Here is a 19,810-nt window from a genome sequence, read left to right on the forward strand (position 1 = left end):
GTTGAAAATTGAAGGCGCAAGTTGGTCGCCCACCTTGAAAACCATAGATTTGAGAAAAAACATATTTAGAGTTTCAAGTATTAACATAACTAAAAAAAAGTTGTATTAACATATATGAAAAACAGAATTAATATACAAGTGTACAAGTTTTAATTCCGCTAATTTGTACGCTCTCTGCCTAGTTTTCGCGTAGAATCACGCGTCGTCTTCGATTCTCCGAAGCTACATGTATCTGTATAATATCGCGCGCCAAGCCCTTGACTCGACTAATTAAAGCGCGAGCAATTTATCCGGAGGTTTTCGAAGCACGAGCCTTGACTCGGAAGAAAATAGAATAAAAGGTGAAACGATTCGTTATATATAATAGCTGCTGATCCGATCGACGGTTAAACAAACGTTAAATCCACGAATGGCAAATTCTGTGTGCTCAGCAACCTTCGCAGCTATGTTAGCATTTTATGTCACGTCAAGCCGACGTGTGTTTCATTGATATTGAACAGAGAAAACTTAATCCACGGTTTCGCCGCGTTAATTACATACCGCAAAAGCAGCTCGTTAATCTGAAATTTATTTCCGACACGTGCCTAGAAAACCGCCCACGGAATTTTCGGATGTATCATTCATGAGTTCGACTCATCGTCAGTTTGCGCTGGTCTACCGCGGTCGTCCATTTATCCCCGCCGAAATTGTCATGTCATCGGCAAATGCTCGCGGTTTGTCTGAAACAACAAACTGGTCCGGGGGCAAGAAAGTTGGATCATTAGGTCGCGTGCTTTGAACCCTCCCGATATTTCCGTGCATATCGAGAAACGATGGAATTCCCCGATGCATATTTCCCGACCGACAAGAAGCTCGAGCACCCGACGACTTTATACCCATCAATTTCCTCCGTGGGAAAATATATAAAGTCGACCCACCGGAATCGAGCTGGAATCGATGTCAGAAATTCAATCGAGCGCAATGTCGGGTCGTTTATATATTCTGAAATTCTGAAAAGAAATGTTATAGAGCGAGGCGACGCGTCGCACCAATTGACTTCTGACAACTTGCGCTATCGCCATTTGCATATTTGCTGTTATACTTTCGAGGTGCTCCCGTTGGCGCATCCCCGGGCATGAATCGTTTATGCGACGGGTCACCCTTTGGTACATGAAATGTCAATTTACGGTGTCGCTTCTGATTTGTTACGGTCGGCGTAATTAATGGAGTGCAAATGGTAGACTGGTCGTTACCCAGTTTTCAGTTCGCACTCCATGTGCTTCGCTCTTATCACGGTTATCGCTTCATTCAACGTAAACACTCGAACTGAAACGCCCGACGCACAATTCGCTATTAATGATCCTCAAATCGTACGCGATACCCATTTAGTGTATATTTTAGGTTATAAAATAGGCCGTGAAATTTGAAAATGAATCGACAAACCGATCGAAGAATTGTCTTCTAAAACTTTTCAACTATCTGTACAATTCATTTCAGTGGAGCGTGAAAGAAATTCAGAATATTTTTTTTCGATCTTCAAAACTTCTAGGGAATAGGAATTCTATATTTGTATTTGCGACGAGTGAACAGTTCTACTCAATTTTAATGACAAGACACGTTCAGACTTTCGAAACACTCGGCTATAAATGTTGGTTTGATCGATGATAAAAAAAAATGATCAGAAAATATCGCCAACTTGATGAAACTTCGCCTGAAACTAGTTGTTATAAAAATCAGTCAAGAAACCGATTAACTCGAGAAAATTGGACATTCTTGCAATTGTTATGTATAAATAATTGGAGCAACGCTAGATCAATTTTGTAAAGCATTGATCAACCTTTGTTTCTTGTATAATTTATTTTAAGCCCTGTAAAAATGATGACAAATTATAGGTAATTCAACTTTGATCGAGAGTAAATATTTGTCAGGACACTAGTCTGAGTTTAAAAATAAACCATGAACTTTATGTATAATTAACTAGGATAAATGAGTCAAAATGCGAATGAGGGAAATAGCCAATTATCGAGTCTCATCAAGTGAAATATCCTGAAGTTTTTATTTCTACATGTGCAGTTTTAATTCACAAACCTGATTTTGAAATGCAAGTGACATACATTTAATTTCGTCTCGCGATCTCGAATTGGAACGTGTAGCCGCTATGCACTTTATAAAATTATAATATGTTCCGGCAATTTTATTGCGCATAGATCGTCAAAATTCTTCAGGATAACTTCGGAATGAACTCCTGCAGCGCGAGTGATGGTCCTCGTGTGGAAAGTTGGAAGAACCAGAAAGAACGGACATCTTTCTTTCTCTCCCTCTCTCTCTCTTTCTCTTTTTCACCCTTTGTTCTACTTCTCGGGGAATGAGCGAAAAACAACCACGCGCCAAATCGCGAGGGAATACTATGCACTGTTGAAAATGTTTCTGATTGTACTACACTTTTGCTGAAAGTGGAATTTCGGTGTAGCAAAGTGAAATAATCGTACATTATTTTGTAAATTTCGTAACAAAATTAAAATTCTTAAAATCGTTGTTGCAAAAATACACAACTTTTTTTCAAATTTACTAACATAGTAGTGTAAACACAATTCATTTGTTAGTTTCATACTAATTGTTTGAAATGTGCTGTACATTTTTTGTAAATATATATGTAAACGTGCGCATAAAAAATTTGAGTAACAGAAATGTTAAATTTACAACCACGATTTAAAAAAAGAGTTACTTCTACTACTTATATTTGATTTTGAATTTCCTATCATTTGTTTAATCTTTCCGAACCGAATCGAAATATTCTTTCGGTTAGTGCTCAATTTTCACCCATCATTTGTACTGAAGTCTTTATTTAATTTACAAATTTTCTGGCACAAATCACTAATCTAAACCCTATTCAAGTTGTGAAATATGGAAGAGACGAGAAAAAACAAAATTCTCAGCAATTGATTTCATAATTCCACTCTCCAAATTGCCTTAGTAACCGTGTCTTCGATGCTAGATGTTGTACAATTTTAAATTGGATGAAAATGAGAATTTATACCAAACCGACATAATTTATGAAAAATTGGTTCACTTTTCATTCGAGTGTTTAGCGCAACTGATAGATTTCGGCCTTTCTTAAAATGCATTTCAATCAACAGCATCGGCAGTTCATTACAATTGATCTGGACAAAAAAGTGGCTATTAAGATCTGTTCTAAATAGAAAAACAACCACATGGTACTTTACTCATCCTTAATTTTTAAAAATTTCTAAGCATGTAAGGAAAATTCAGTTTACCATGTTCACTAAAATTAATATGCAAATTTATAGTAATGTTTCTACACGGTACACTGAATTTGAAAATTTGCTACGTAGTATGACTAAGCTTCATGACGCGTCGTGAATTTTCTGTACAATATACCATACGAAAAGCTTCCTATACATGTTCGGTAAATTTATCAAGAAACATTTTCAACTGTGATGGGTATCCAGCGAGTCGGCGGCGACCGCAAACAGTTCCAGGCGTTATCATGTTCGGTCAGACGCAAAAGTAGTATAACTCAGCGTTACCTCGAACCTCGGCTGTCGACCACGTGCAGATAAGCTCTGGTAAAGTCTTGGTGAATTACATTCTATTAACGTTTATTGCCGGCCGTTATACGAGCCTGATATGAACCGGGGCAGCGACTCGGTATCCATTTCCACTGTTTCAATAACCCGCTGCGCTGGAAATTAAGAACCGCTCTGGCCCTGCTCCGGAAATTTACAGCCCTGCAAAGCCTGCACATTCGGGGTTTTCGGTCTGTTCGTGCATTTGTCAGGGAGACTCGAAACTGCACCGGATTGCATTAGCATCGTACGTCGTTACGTCGGCTCTCACTGTATATTGCAGAGGTCGTTCGACTGCTTTCGGGTCTAACGGCAACCACGATTCGCATAAAGAGATATGTCCTCCCCAAAATTAAACGCGATCACGCAGCCGACTGAAAGTCGCATATGTCAACTCTTTCAACCCCGAATGATCTTACGCAGCGTGCATGCCTGTCGTTCACAGCCGCTGTTACACCGGTGTTTTGATGGATGGTCGATGTTTAAACGTTGTCTGAAGAGGTCGTTACGTGTAATTAGTCACCGGCTGAGCGAGGCGTTTCGCATCCCAATAGCCTAATTCTCTCCACTGGCACGTTCACACGCACAAAAAAACCCCAACCGTCTTGTCTGGACCCCGAGCACGATTTTTCCCTCAAAATTTCGTCAGTCGTGACGTGAACGCGTTTAATTTCTTCTCTAATTTGTTCAAATTAGCCGAGCGTGAAACCATGTCGCAGACACGCTCCTTCGTTCGAATCGTTTATACGTCTGCGCGGGGGTTGAAAGGGGTGGTTAAACGCTCCGTCGGCAAGGCAGAATGGTGCTGGTAAGAGTAACTGCTGCCTCCCGGGTAAATCATGCTGCGAACGATTACCCTTGTTCGGGGTTGGTAGGAATGATCGTATATAACAGTCGCCGGTATGAAGCAACGACGACGCTTCTCTGGTGCAGGTACCAATTTATTATTCCGAGCTATTAACGGTAAACGTTGCAAACGCGTGTACCTTCCGTAAAAACTTTTCAAATAAACCTGGCTTATCATTTGATACAACTGCTTGCAGTTGGGCAGATAAATCGTAGTTATGATGAAAAATTATTCCACTTTCTAGGGAGCAGAATTTATTTATTTATTTTCTTCTACCGAGCAGCTTAGTGGGGAAAATGTTGTGATAACGCACATCCAGAGTTGGAAACATTTTCAATGTTATACCTGTATTTTTCGCCGTCTTTGGCTGCAACGTACCGCACGAAAATTATAAGAAAACGAATTTTACGTGACCTGTAAAGCCCCGAAAAGATATGCTGTAAAAGTTCGTCGTCGTTGATATTTTAACACCTTTTTGAGCCGAGCCTCCAGGAAAGCTCTTTTCCGCAAGGCATAATGGATTATTAACACCCCGCCAGAGTTTCGCTTGTCATCTCGACACATATACGAGAACCAGGTTTATGCGGTGAAATCGTGAAATCACTCGCGGTTGAATACCAACAAACGTTTAGACGCGGACATTTTACTCGGTAATCGTTCATTCATTCATCATTGCAAATGACGTGCTCGCAATGTATAAATGATACGAGAACAGCAATCCGTGTTTATGAAACGGCTCCGTTGTGTATTCAGATTTCCGTCAAATTACCCAACGATGAGATATTCCGTAACAGCAAGAAAAAAAAAAAAAAAAAAGAAGTGAAAATAAAAAATGTTAATATCCGCGTCTTGCGCAAGGGCTCAGCTTTAAATTGAACGTCAATTTGAACTCTCATTTTCCCTTATTTTCTCGCTTCTTTTTCAACTTCTAATAACCGCTAGATTAGAATTAAACTCGGAAATCAAACGGACAGAATCACGATGGATGAGTTTATCAAATAGATTATGTATAACACGCGTTGCAATGAAATTTCTACGAAAGTGGAGCAAGCCGAGATATCTACGCTTTATAAGCAGATTCAATATCTTTTCGATCGCGAGGACAGGAAATTAAGGGAAATATGAATTAATAGCAGCCCATCCCGGGTTCGCACGGGCATATAATAATATAATAAAAGAAAATACACAATGTTTACAGTGAGTTTCTAAAAGAATAACATTTATATTATTACATAATATTATTATATGCCCGTGCGAAGCCGGGATAGGCTGCTAGTTTTTAATACAGGGACGCTTATTGTGACGTAACTATAAAAGATAGAGACATGCTGTCGCGACATTTTTTATGGATAGTGATGTGTCCTGAAAAATTGTAATACATCATTTTGTTCCATCACTAATAGTTTTCGCAGCGCACGCGATTGAAGGAAGTTTTTTGTTTATTTTTTTACAACTTGGGTTAGATTATTCAAGTTTTAGTAAGCATCCTTAATTTTTTTGAAAATGAAACATAGCCTATGTCACTCGGGAATAGTGTAGTTTGCCAACGGTGAAAGAATTTTTCAAATCGGTCGAGTAGTTTCGGAGCCTATTCATTTCAAACAAACAAACAAACGAACAAAAAATCAAATCTTTCCTCTTCATAATATTAGTATAGAAGTATAGATGAAGAAACACACGATTCAATAACTATCGCAGGGTAACCCCATTAAAAACGACTTCACTCGCCTACCGAATACGTCGCGGCCATTACTCTCGATCGAGGAATCTCATTTGATTAAAGATTTTGTTGAACAAGATCAATACGTTGTCACTGTCGACACGCTGTCGGCCCATATCAGTTTGACGACGGGTATCTCGCGTTTGCGCGTCGCCAGGGCATTGGATTGAAAAAAAATTCTATACATTATTTATTTTCTCGGACGATTTACGACTGGTGTTTATAGAACATGGAAGATCAGAAAAAAGTGAGAATTTCTATGGATTTGTAATATATCTTACTTGAAAAATTATAATATTGTAGCGAAGCGAACAAGAGATTGATGAAATATATTGTTATTGGTGAAATATAAAGGGTGAAAAATTTCAAACCTGAAAATTATTCCTACAAAAATATTGTATCAGCGTTTTTGATAGCATCGAAATTACAGTGAAAATGGAAGTCTCGAATGACGTGGTAATATCACGCAGCATGTAAGAGGCAAGACCAAAAATATAAATATCAAAAGATGAAGAAGAACGTAAAAAGAAGAAACAATTCAAGGGTGATAGACTTTCCATTACTCGTAACCCAGATTTCTCAGCGCACTTAATAATTGAGCCGCCTAGCCGGGCTATAACGTGAATAGGAAAAAAAAAAAATTTCGTGGTAAACGGAGAGAAGAAAATCGACGAATCAATTCACCGCATGAATAGTATTTTTCATAATTTCGAATAGCAGCTTCCCTCCTCTCGCACAGCACGTCTAGTCGCCGAGTCCCTTTGTGCCCACGGTTCAGTCGGCGATTAAATTCAATTAGTTGGTTAACTCACGTTTATACAAGCGCGTGTCCATGACGAAGGAAGCTTCTAACCGTGAGCAACATCTGGAGCGTGTATCAGCTGCTGGAAGGAAAGTAAAGCCGCACAGTTGTTAAACGGTAATCGGGATTTGGCGGGGAGGGCAAAGAGAAATGTTCAAATTACAGCCCCATCGCATTCTTCACTAACATACATGGCAATGGGACACTTTTCCGCTCAACGCAACCTTGGGGCGCAACAAAATTTATAAATTGAAAAATTTTAAAACCGTTTCGCTGCCTCCGTATTTTCATATCGAGTCAGAAACCTGTAGCGCCGCTCATATCGTGGGATGAAAACCGCCCCAGACCCATCTCGATATTCGCTCCCGCTGGATTCCTGGGCTTCTTCCCCTGGGGTCGAACTTCTGTCACTTTAGAGTCTCGACACTCACGGCGCAAAATACTTGGGACGGTGGTTCTTTTGCATTTATACCTGGTTTGCCAAGTGCGAAAAATAAACGGGTGATCTATTCACCAGCTGCTCTCTTACCCTCCCTAGTTTATCGCGCGAATGACGCAGGCGTTCGTTTAATCAATCGACGAACTAATCGAGGAAATTTTTTGCCGCCGTTGATCAATATTTTTTCTGCTAAAATCCAATCCGGTCACTTTGAAGCTGATCGAAACATTGCACCGATGTCACGTATTCGACTGACTACCTGTAGTAACATAGCTGAACCAGCTAAACTAGGTTCACCACTTGCTGTGCCTGAAACGAAATGACGCTCAGTGCCACATGAATATGCAGAAGGCTTTCACGTGGCGTCGGTTCTTGTTAAAAAGTTAAAGGTTTTATCTAGCCGAGTCTCGTCTTTATACCCGCAATAATCCTCGTAGGCTTTGGAAGCGCTTCGTTAAGCCTACCTGTCGTGTTTGAGTGGCACCGACAAGCGCCATTTTCATTCGATTAGAAAATTTCAACAATTTTTTTCAATCAACCGTTATATTGGGCCAAGACTTACACTCCTGAGGCTCACGGCTGGAGTCGAAATTGAGAGAGGTGACAGGTATACAGTCCGGTTCAAAACTTGCCTAGGCTCCGGGCTGATAAAATAAACTAAGATTATTATTAAAAGAAGTCAATCTCGTGAAGTAATCAGTTGAAAAAATTTTACGTCAATATTTAAATGTAAGAAAAATTAAAAACGAAATACAAAGTATAAGCTAAGAGAGCTACGTGAAATTGGCGCCCGATTTGCTCCGATCTAAAATTTTGTTCATGATTTTGGAAGATTTGAGTATGTAGTTGATTGTAGTAAACTCGATTTCGTTTGTAGTAGCGCAAAAAAAAAAATATATATACTACAATCAACTACATACCCAAATCTTCCAAAATCATGAAAAAAATTTGAGACCGGAGCAAGTCGAATACCAAGTTCACATAGCTCAGTAAGCTGCCTCAGAAAATAAAACTTTTAGCACTTGTATTATTTTTCCATTGCTGTTTTCCATCTAAATATTGTACCGCTTATAGAGTGTTGAAAAATTTCTACTCATATGGTACTTTGCATTTACGGTGGTGTTGTTCATATTTTATTTTGGCACTATTGGATTGAAATTTCACCCCATCAATCTCAGGTAATTCTGATAATGTTACCTGTCATATTTTTACTTCTACACTTTTTCGACCGGACGGCACGTCCCGATACGTTGTCAAGCTTTATACATTTCGCGAAGAAAATGTATGCGAAACATTTTTAGATCTGACCTATGAGGCGTTTTGACGAAAATCAATTCAAACCTTGGAGTTTAAGGAGCTGTCGATACCTATAATTCACACAACTGAGTCGAGCATTTAGTAAAACTTGATTTTCGCGAGTGGCTCTGATACTTTCGGGGTGGTAAATGCGACTTACAATTCCTTCTGCACGCACTTGTATTGTGTTTTCCTAAAAATGTGTAGGTTCGTATGCATATACGAGCGTACTTGTCAGGCGTGACGTGGCATGAAGTAAAACGCTCCACGCAATCCATTCCGCATGCGGAAACCCATACAAATATAGAAACTGTACAACCTCTTCTGAAATAAAGATGCATGCATTAACAACTTCGCAAAGAAAACCAATCGAAGTAGAAGGAAAATTACCATCGATCTGAAGTTAATTGACTTCTGCAACTGAATTTCCAGGCTGTTATCGAATGTACCGAACACTACGTATTACAAAAGAAGAATCGTTCTAACGCGTTTCGTATCAGTCTTATACCGGTGAAACATAATTAAACTAGAAGAAATCAACGATTTCCTGAAAGGAGAAAACTTGGCGATTTCTTTCTCCGGTTTTTACTCTCACGTCCTTCTTAATCACCTCCGCCTTTTCCGTAACTATTTTTTGTTTTCCTTTTCTTCTTTAATGTATTTTTATTTTTTATTTCACCCATGCTTTCACCTTGCGCTCTTCCTCCTGCTTCGTCTTTTGAAGGAGAAAGCACATCTAATTGAAACGTTCCAGTTCACCAACATCAACGTCGGGTTCTCTCGCGCGGCAGTTATAATACGCAAATACTAGACCTACTACAACGATATAGAAAATGAGGACGACGTCTGTAATAAAGCCCTCTTTCTCATTTTGACTTCCCTTTGAATGAATGATACGAAAAGGCGAGTCCCACCCCGACTTTGGCAGTGAAAGCAGAAGCACTTCTGCACTCGACGCGTTTTGGGGAAATGAGAAATGAACGTACAAATGTAAATACTAATGGGTATGAGACGGTTGTTGATGGAAAGAAATTATTAGATTAGATAATATTTATTATTATTCACAACTGAACAACACATTACATTAACAACAATATAGGACATATAAATAAAGAATAAACAATACGCAGTATACATAATAATTATTTATCATCTTTTAAGAAGATATCAGCGCAATAGGTATACATATATAAATCATTAGATAAACTATAAGAAAGAGAGAGAGATTTGTGATTTGTGTATTTTATGCCATACTAAAACTTTGGGGCAACAAAAAGCATTTTAGCGAAACACATAATATATATAACAAGAAATAACAGAGAAAGTATAACAATCAAGATCGCAGTAGAAAAACATTGAAGCACAATTGAGTGAACAATCGGCAACTAACAAAGTATACATGAAACATCGTAATTTCAACAGCTACTCGATTGCGCTTATAGTAATTAAAGTATCAAAATTAAAGTATTAAAATTGATCGGTAATATAAATATAAATACATAATCATAAAAATCTACGCTTATACAAGTCTTTTTCTAAGCACTAACCTAGGGCAGAAATTTCAATTTGATACAAATATGTAAACAGCATAGTTTTTCAAAGTTCAATTGAGGAGGCAGACACCACCGCGACCGGAAGAGAGTGCCAGAAGTAGACAACCGATAGATGGAATGAGTTTCGATAAGTAGAAGTTCCGTGGGGTGGGATGTGGAACGTGAGTGGGATTAAACGTAATGATTTACAAAGAGATATATCAGGGCGCACGAAGATTTCCTTTATACACGATGGCGCATTTCCTTGTAGCATTTGGAAAGTATTTATCCGCAAAAAATTATTAATTTACTTATTTATTATATAAATTACGTCTGCGTCTGCCGATAGCCACCTTAGCTGGTGCCTGTATGGGGTGATGTGTTCGTCCCTCGTTAAATGAAATATAAACCTAATGCCACAGTTTATTAGTCTTTGTAACTTGGTATTGAGCTCAATCGTTAAATCGTAATAAACAAGACAACAATAATCTAGAATGGGAAAAATGAGAGTTGATATTAGTTTAGTTTTGAGCTCAAGTGAAAGTGCATTTCGGTGATACTTGAGCTTATGAAGTGTGAAATGCACACTCCGCGAAACGGCTGAAACATGACTCGCCCAAGATAGATTTGCACACATTACAACCCCCAAATTACGCGCTTCGCTCACATAAGGCAGAGCTGTGTCATTCAGTGCTATACGAGGGAGTGTTGTGTGGCCGAGTGAATTTACATTTCCATTGCTGCCCAATATGAGGATCTTCGATTTTCCTAGATTTAGTGTCAGTTGGTTGACTTTAGCGTACTCTGCTATGGCGACAACGTCTTGTTCAATCTTTTGTAGGCCTAGATGGATCTTGGACGGTTCACAGCTCAAATAAATTTGAGTATCATCCGCAAATATCACGTGATTGGAATGTTTAAGTGAATTACTGATATCGTTAATGAATAAGGAGAAAAGTAAATGTCCTAGGACTGATCCTTGAGGTACCCCCGATGCAGTCGATCTCCGTTCAGACCTAGCACCAACGTCATCTACCACAGCCTGAGTACGTCCTGAGAGATAAGCAAAGATCCAGCTCAGAGCTGAATCACTAAAACCATAACATCTAAGCTTACGCATTATGAGAATGTGAGAACCGTGTCGAACGCTTTGCTAAAATCGAAACGGACAAGTAATGTGACCTGCCCCTTATCAATAGCTCGACTCACATCATCACAAACCCGTAGTAATGGGGAGAGAGAGAGAGAGAGAGAGAGAGAGTGACGAGGAATGTGCGCTGACATCTGACACGAGCTGTCGGCTTTTACCTTGTCACAAAGTCGTTGACCTCTTCGCGTGTCACCAAACCCCACGTAGTTATTATACCTTATAACATGACGTGGCTAGTGATACCGACTACCATTGTAAAAATACTCACGCAACGTGAAAAGTTTCAAGTACCGCTGACCGGCAGGGAGTCACCAACATAGCCGATATCGCTCTCTTGCACCTTTTCACGCGTCAAGATAAATAGCGAAGGGAAAAAGAATGACAGAGGATATGGGAGACGGGATATGGGATGTATACGGGGATGATACGCATTTGAAACTGAAAACTTGCTCGTACGCAGCATCGTGAAAAGTATTCGTTCAAAACGATTTACGATCTTATCTTGACACGCGTATCTACCGTCTCCACAATGTATATCTATTTCAATCTTCGTTCGCCGGGAGCTTTCAAATTTCCTGCAAAATGTAAACTTTCACACGTGGTAGGCTTCGTTTTTTCATTTTTTCCTTCATTCTTCTTCTCTATTCTCTCGGTATATGTATCGAAGCCTGTATCACATTACACGCAACCCTCCGTCCTTGGAGCCACCTTCGTGCCTTTACACCTCGCTTTTTCTTCCTCCTCGTCCTAACCGCATGAATTTTCCCTCATTCGGAAACTCTTTTTTGGGGTGAAAACAGGGGATGGCCTTTCTCCGGTAACGCGGATGGTGGGAAAACGGAGGAAAAACTGCTGCCCAGCTTTCACGCCTCAATTTATTCCTTCCCGTACCGTGTATCGCACACATTCACTTCTATCAAATTTGAGCAGACCTAGAGTTTGGCTGTCAAATATGTGACACTTTCAATTCATTTCAAACAGTGGTTGAACGGGACTTCTTGTCAGGTTTGAAATTGTATACCAATTGAACGGCACAGTGGATGATGCGCGAGTGTATTACGTTTGAATATCTAACGTCAACGAGGGTGAGACAAAGAAGAAGAAAGGAAGGGAACCAGTTTGGTGAATTCATAGACCGCATTCTTCTGTAAGATGTCAAAACCGACAGTCCTTTATCACTATTATTGTTTTTTACGTAACACACCTTACTACTTTTTACTTTTGCAGTCAGAAGCAACCTTCATCCCTGTTAAAGATTCATCACATTCGTAAACGTCATGAACACAATGTCAAGATGCTTTTTGACGTCAGAGAAGTTGAACTCGTGAATAATTTTTTTTTCATACGATTATATCAATGTACAAGAATAAGCCTGAATGTTGTATGTTCTTAGAATCCGTGCGGCGATATTGATTTGGAAAAACAGTTTCTTTTTTCAATGTTCAACGTATTTTGAAGCAACGTGTTATACGACAGCGTATCGTGTAATTTGCGGGTAAGTTTCATAAAATATCACCCTCGCCGAGGCAAGCAGTTTGGATTAGTTCGCCGCTGCTTGTGGGGGTTCAATTAATTAGCCGACTCACGATGAGTGGTAAATAAGAAGGAAACCGGCAGCTCTACGCAAGGAGGAACGTTGCTCGGGCTTTAATCAAAGATTCATCACTTTGAGATATTTCCAAAAGTGTCCAATTCAGAAATAGAACGAGATTAACGCGCAAGATGATATCGGCTGAGGAGAACGTGTGTTCCTGCTTCTGAGCGTTATGTACCCAGCGACTTTATGGGGTGTGTGAAAAGTTTGCGTAGAAAATGTTGAATTTACGTGCTGAAACATGGAGAGATGACATCGGCTGAAATAACAAACACTATTTATCCAGCTCCTCGGTGCGTGTCACGCTGGTATAATTTACAACTTGGATAAATGTCTCGACAAACAAGCTATATATGAAGCTACACATCGAAGCATGAAATCTTTACTCTCCTGTTTTTCTACGGTGATACCGCATTTATTCACGCGACGTTGAATCTTGGACGTTTATTTTTGGCAAATACGAAAAACAAAGGCCGCCTGGGTAAGCCAAACCTCGAGAACCGTTTCCATGACGAAATTTATCATTTGATACAAATGCCTGTACCACATGACGCTACCGTCTAAAGAATAATAGCAATTTACTTCCACCTACTTGATCTTTCTCGGTCTTATAGGTACTTTCGACAGTTGATATTATATCGTCTAACACATGTACGCTCAATTACATAGATATAAAAGTGTAATTAAGGAGTACTGCGCGTGTGCAGGACCGTGACAAATCGCCAATGGACTGAGTTTTTCGAGGTGTACAAAAAATGTATACCTCATACAAAAACAAAGGTGCGGGAGTTCGGAAACTTATTTTAGTTTATTGATCATGGTCAATAAGCGAAATTCATCATGCCCTAGAAATTAATATTTCTCACTAATAAGCGATTGCGTATAGTAAGGTTTGAAGTTAACTGCAAAGTTTAACTTTCTTAATCTTAACTTTCTGTGAAAGCTAAATTCACGAGTGAAAGTTAACTGAAAGGATCAAAGTAATTATCAAAATTAAACAATTCTGGGCTGTCAGAAATATTTGAGGATATCTAAAGTGAGTTCGAAGTGTCTGGCGGGTCCTTACCGCTAAATTGAAATGTTATTATCGCGTCATTTCAATTCTGCACAATTGGTGCAAAAATTTTTGCGTAGAGGCAATTTTTAACCGTAAAAAATACGCTTATTGGCCAATAAAAATCTTTACGACCCTACAAGCACCTTAGCAGCTTCACACCGTGAATGATTTATTCGAAACACTGCATCCCTGCAGATGGTCTTTAACGAGTTCTAGCGACGCGTGCGGTCTTGAAAGATAAAACGGCTGAGCGCATAAGCGCGACATTGCACGGGCACGTAGTCTCAATTTGAATATGGGTCCGTATTACGTATCATAGGTGCATGCACCCCTACTCTTTACCACTTCACAACACTTTTCAATTCCGCATCCCTCCGTTCCTCGCTCATCTGTTTCCACCAAGATCCAAGATGGCGCCATAGCGTACAAGGCTCGAGGGTTGGATCCAAACGCGCGCGGCGCGAACGCGACGCTTCGAAAGCTCAGTCAGTGGTGCGACTCCGTTTGAGTCAGACCGGTGTTCCGTGATCGAGGCGCAGAGTACACTTACCCTACGCATTTTAGCATGGGAGGCAGGACGTAGTGTCTGACTCGACAGTGATACTTTCTACTGTGATAAATCTAGCCGGGTGAAGTCAAAGACGCAGGCTGCTTTTTACACTTATCCAATCCGTATAAATAATGAAGTTCAGATAAAAATCGATCTAATCGTCAATAATTCTACTTTCTCTTAAAGGCAGTACATCGCCTGTTTCTCGTCGTGAAATATCGCCGTAAAGTATTTCAAATTATATTTCTTTCCTATATGTCGTTTTTATACCTAACTGAAGTTCCAGAGAAGTTTTGGTAAAAATTGTGTCGGCAACCGCATCACATGTATTTGGTAAGATGAGAGCGAGATTTTAAGATTCCATGGTGTCACAACAATCGAAAGTGAATCGGTAAAAAGTAATGTATATGTATATATTTTTCTGAAAAAGTGAAAAGTCAAATGAGCGCCATCTTAGACTGAACGTACAACGCTCATCTTTCGAGAGAATATTTCTTTCAACCCAAACAAACTTCTGACAACCCGGTTGAATGATTAGAAATCATAAGTCGAGCAACCTTCTGTCATTTTTAACCATAGGATAAGCTTGTACCATGTGCCAAATATAGCGATATGAACAACCGTACTTATCGCTGATTCTATATTTATATAACGTTAGGATGTTTCAGAAAAAAATAATTTGCTAATTTCTACCGTGATGTTAGCGTTGTACGTTAAGTTTAAGATGGCGCTTATTCTCGATTCTGCACGTTTTCTAAAAAACTGAAAAGTCAAATGAGCGCCATCTTAGACGTCACTTAGAACACGCGTCTTTGGAGAGAATCTTTCTTTCAATCCGAAACTTTTCAGAGGGTGCCAGAGTGGAAATTTGTAAATTATTTTATCGGGCAACACCCTAATGTATATATATATATATATCTGATAATTAGTCGTAATAGTTTTACTTCTATAGTTTTTAGTAACGGAGGGTATTACTAGAAATTATGTAAGTAAAACTACTACGTCTAATTCTCAGACCGTAATCACCGAATGCGTTGATAAAAAAGTTAGCCAAGTTTCCTCCGAGCTGTGCGCTAGAAGGTAAGAAAAAAATAGTATTTCTCTACTTTAGGCGGTAGCGTGAATGTTGTTCAAACACTGGAAGCCGATATGACAATGGCCCGAATCGGCTGGACCCATAATTCACACCGCGGTAATGTTATTTTGGGGATGGAATCCGAAGCACAAAGGGCTCCTGGTAGGAATTATCAAGTGGGCTCGTCGCTTCGCGTCTCGGCTCGCTTCAATTTACCACTTTCAACCCGCCTCGCCGTCGAGCCGTTCATTTCGGATGCGTATACCAAACGCCTCCCACCTCCCGGAAACCCGCGGACCGGTCCAATGTATAATCGTGCACGAATGTGAGGAAGTTCGGGTTGCATCCAAGTAGGGATGATTTCTATCTTGACCCCCCACCTGGATCAGTTTGAATAGATACGAACTGATTGCGGGGCTAACGAAGCTTAGAGGGTGAAGGAGTAATTATACCCTCTCTCTTGCCGATCTCCACCGACCGTGCAAATCGAGCCCGAAGCCACTTGTCCCGGGGCGAATTTTTCCGATAAAAAAGGGGAAGCCGCGGAGGGACGGGGAACGGAAAGATAACGTCTTGAATTCAAATATCCTCACTTTCAATCTGAATACAGGGAATACGCCACGGGGTGCCAGACACTACCCTTCCATGCATATTACTTTCTCGTACCAATATACCACGCATTTCTGAAACGGCAGCTAGCCCCGCACGGCAGCCATTTTCTTTTCCGCAAGCCAAGCGTCGCGGACAGAATTGCGTGGTTATCTAGGTCCGTTTACGATGCTGATGGATGAGGTTTTTGTCATCTTTTTCCTCAACGTCGAACGCTGCAGGCTGAGGTTCGGGGATTGGTCAATGATTTTGTTCCTTTTCGTTAAAGCCAAGAAATTGCGGGCAGAGATTTGCGGACAAAGGCTGCCTTGGGTCCTTAATACCTTGAGATCGATTAGCGATACAAAAGCCGATACTAAGGGTGTACGGGAAATATACACGTCGAGGTGAGATTTTCGCCGGATTATCAGTCAAGTCCTGCGGGATATTGGGAGATTGGAGAAGGCTCGAGACCATTTGGTAATTGAAAAAGCTTTCGAGTGAACGGGGCTGAGGGCGTTTGATTGTGTACATCTGCAAAGGAGACGCCGCGTCCTTGGTGCATTCAATTTTTTCGCTTCACGTGCTCGACGCCTTGTGCTGCACAGGCGGACGTGAAATGAAGTTGGAGAAGGTGTTGACAGTTCAGTAATGAAAGACGAGTACTGGGTTGGGAGGAGGGGCTGTGCACCGCATGACCCACTGGCGAAATCCTTCCTCTTTCACGTCAACTTACTCAAGCCTCGATTCACCTCCTCGAACCTTGCCGAGAAATTTTTCATTCTCGTGTGAAAACGAATTCCGCTTAAAATTAGTAAAACGTTGCGATTACATGTAAGCTTGTTATATATCTTTCTATATTCATACTAATAAATAAGAGGTTTTATTTCTTTGTCTATTTGTCAACGTTAAACTGAACAACCAATGAACCGATTTACCTGAAACTTGTATCGATATCTTCACTGTGACTGCGGAAGTAATATAGGCAGCTACATACATCACGCAGTTATGAACAATCACTCATTTTACCCGTATGCGAATCGATCGTCGAGATAACTCTGCCTTTCGCACCATCGTCGTTTATTTTCCCCCACACAATGCGTATGCGTATTACGCATGGTATTTATACCCCGAGTATACGGAATGAATGAATTATTCGGCACCGCGGCAGGTAACTTGTGGTGGATTGCGTACCTACTCGGATATGTGTCTACAAATACGCAATACTTTGATGGCGGTTGTTGTTCGAAAAGTGAAATGTTCATTTTTCCAAATCCGCACTTGCCTGATGAACAGTTTTTGCAATTTTTTTCACCCATGCTGTAATGTTTTAATATATGCACCCCGAAATATTAATTCCATCCAAAATAGTGTTTAAGGGTGGGGGTAAGGGTTTCAGCGTAAAAAAAGAAACACTTTTCTTGTGAATTTTTTTTTAAAAGTATGGATTGAGCAAATTTATTCAAATCTTTTGTACATTATTGAGTATACTTTTAACAATATTCTGTAATTTTTTCATGCGGAAATATTGAAAAACAAGCCGGTTACAGAGCTTGCTCCAGAACGTCTTAGAAAAAAAACAATTGCGGTGTTCACTATATCACGGTCGGAAATTATCTGAAATCAAAAACCATTAAAATTTAGTCAAAGTATCATCAAATCCTCCCCCAACGTTCTATGCCTATTTTTTTTTTTCATTTAAAGATTTTTGGTGGCCATCTAAAGTGTAAACTGCTATTTTCCACGAAAAATTCCGCCATTTTGTGAGTGGAAAACCCCCTTAATCTAAAAAAAAAATTTGAACTAAACGTTGGGGGGAGGTATTTTATATGTATAAAATGTGTACCAAGTTTGAAATGAATCGGTCAAGTAATTTTTAAATGGCAGTGAACACGGACTTTGAAAAAATGATTTTGAGAAAAAATCACAAGCGCACGACCGAACGTACAACGACAAACTGACGCTCGTCTCTCGTTTTAAAATATTGTACAGTGTATAGTATACATACAAATATAAAATATGTCTTCATGGCTTTACTTACCTGTCTTTAGTAAATAAAATATTCTCGAAACAGGATAATGGACCAGAACGATAGAAGTGAAGAGCTGTATACCTGCTGTCAGAGCTATAGTGTTAAAGGGCAAGAGACTAACTAGACAATAACTTCAAGAGTCTTGCTCAGATCGATTTAAAATCTTGGTAATATATTCTTGAAATGTTTAACAATAAGATAAGACAAAAAAAGTTCGATTTTTCGAAAGTGCAAACTCTTACCCCCCCTCCCTAAGCGTCTTCCAACCATGTGTAAGCGACTCGCGCGTGTTTCCGCACATCCCTACTGACCTTGAGAGTATTAATTTTGGTACTATTAGAAAACATAAACCGTTACTGAATCGTTGAAATTTTATATACGGGGAAAACTAATATAGTGAATATGAATCATGATTTAAAAAAAAAAAAAAAAAAATAGGTGTTAATATCTGAACCGGGCAGCAGTATCGCTCTACAACGAAATGAAACGAATAGAGTCGAAAATAATTTTACGTAAAATTGACGCAACTTAAATTTCTGATCGATGAATCCTCCAATTTCGCGTAATATATCGTCTCGTACATGTGCCGAACTACTATCCCGAATTTACGGCTGGGTCAGAAGTGATCCGACTTTACTCTCCGCGTTTCCATTTACGAACTAATATCAAAGCTTGGCTAGTAGAGCGTACATATAGAAAGCCCATCTGATCCACTCCGGCGTTCTGCAAGCTTTACCATTAACCTGGTATAAAACGAAGTTGGGATCCATCGGTGCTCACTTTCAATTTCGGTAGAACCGCGTTCCGCTGTATATGTATATCCCAGTAGAAGCTTGGAAAGTTTAATAATCTGTTGTACAGCGAGTTTTTCCAGCGAAAAAGAAAGATAACTCGGTCTGCAGTTTCTGGCACACGGTTGAAAATCATGGTCGTTTTTCCTCTTTTGGCTTTCTGTTTTCTCATACAATGAATAAATCATATGTGAGAGAAATGACAGATGAAATGCCATTGACCATTCGCCAGTTCGACTGTTTGAATAATTGATGACCACCCTACCGGATTCGGTTATGAAAAAAGCTATTGCCGTTTTATTTTTCTGTATTTTTATTTCCAACCGGATTCAGTTCTGTCACACGTTTTCTGGGCAGTGTTAATATCGATTATATGGATTTACTGGCTGAACAAACTTCGGGGCCACCTCCGTTGTGTACATAGAGTATATTGAGCAGATACCTATATACCTGTATACCTACATACCTACATACATACGTATATTGATAGAAGAAAGGCATCGGCAATATCAATCCAACTATTATTGTTACCAAATTGTGTCTCCGCAATGCGCCCTGCAGCCCGAGAATCGTTTGTATCTGTGCTTTTCAGCCGCAGCAGGTTCAATCAGACTGCACAGCTCTTCTTCCCCACAACCGCCGTTTCTTGGCTTTCATCCTCTCTCGGGTTCCTTTTTTTATCGTCTTCTTTCCCTCCCTCTCTCCTTTTCTCTCTCTCTCTTTCCATTCAATCTTCCCTAGGTTCTAGGCTCATTATACTTTCTAATGTCG

At 39.8% G+C, this 19,810-nt stretch overlaps 1 protein-coding gene across 8 annotated transcripts in view; it reads left to right on the plus strand.

Moving 5' to 3' along the window:
• LOC107220644 (synaptotagmin-7) overlaps window positions 1-19,810 on the plus strand; it is a 208,181-nt gene that overhangs the window by 141,389 nt on the left and 46,982 nt on the right. For 2 of the 8 annotated variants that reach the window (XM_046738294.1, XM_046738293.1), the window contains exon 1: window positions 14,508-14,886. The exons of 5 other annotated variants lie outside the window; for them this stretch is intronic. The gene's annotated coding sequence lies outside the window, so the exon portion shown is untranslated. Of the gene's footprint in view, window positions 1-14,507; window positions 14,887-19,810 lie in introns of those variants that run through there. One more of the 8 variants, XM_046738295.1, reaches the window with a different exon arrangement.

This window comes from Neodiprion lecontei, chromosome 4, assembly GCF_021901455.1.
Source record: "Neodiprion lecontei isolate iyNeoLeco1 chromosome 4, iyNeoLeco1.1, whole genome shotgun sequence".
Classification (NCBI taxonomy): Eukaryota; Metazoa; Arthropoda; class Insecta; order Hymenoptera; family Diprionidae; genus Neodiprion; species Neodiprion lecontei.